The sequence below is a fragment of the Myotis davidii genome, unplaced genomic scaffold (assembly GCF_000327345.1).
Source record: "Myotis davidii unplaced genomic scaffold, ASM32734v1 scaffold240, whole genome shotgun sequence".
NCBI classification, from domain to species: domain Eukaryota; kingdom Metazoa; phylum Chordata; class Mammalia; order Chiroptera; family Vespertilionidae; genus Myotis; species Myotis davidii.
This window is the reverse complement of record NW_006292334.1, coordinates 2,967,382-2,967,915: the sequence shown is the minus strand read 5'-3', so window position 1 is coordinate 2,967,915 and position 534 is coordinate 2,967,382. Positions and strand designations below refer to the sequence as shown.

General features: G+C 34.6%; 1 protein-coding gene across 1 annotated transcript in view; it reads left to right on the top strand.

The window, feature by feature from the left end:
* Positions 1–534, top strand: part of PTCHD4 (patched domain containing 4) — a 166,799-nt gene that overhangs the window by 59,804 nt on the left and 106,461 nt on the right. The window lies entirely within an intron of this gene.

Genomic DNA, 534 nt, shown 5'->3' with positions numbered 1-534 from the left:
CTTCATTGCTGTCCTATTAAGTTAGTTCATCTAACTAAGCCTCCGTTACTTCTTTTATAAAATAAGAATAATTATACTATCATCTTTAAAATTTTGTTTGTTGAGCTTAATAGGCCATACCTAAAGCTAGTAGCACATAGTAAACACGCAATAAGTATCAGTAGATTTTAGTGGTTAAGCTTGTGTGTTAAGTGTAGAGGATTCAATGGTGAATAGGAAACAGCCCTCGGCTTAGCACATAGTAAACACGCAATAAGTATCAGTAGACTTTAGTGGTTTTCTGGTGTGTTAAGTGTAGAGGATTCAGTGGTGAATAGGAAATGGATTCATATTGTAGGTACTGAGACCAAACTTCATCTGGAAACCCAACTTCTTTGTGGTCCTATTAAGTTAGTTCATTTAACTGAGTCTTTGGATTCATATTGTAGGTACTGAGACCAAACTTCTTCAACTGGAAACCCAACTTCATTGCTGTCCTATTAAGTTAGTTCATCTAACTAAGCCTCCGTTTCTTCTTTTATAAAATAAGAATAA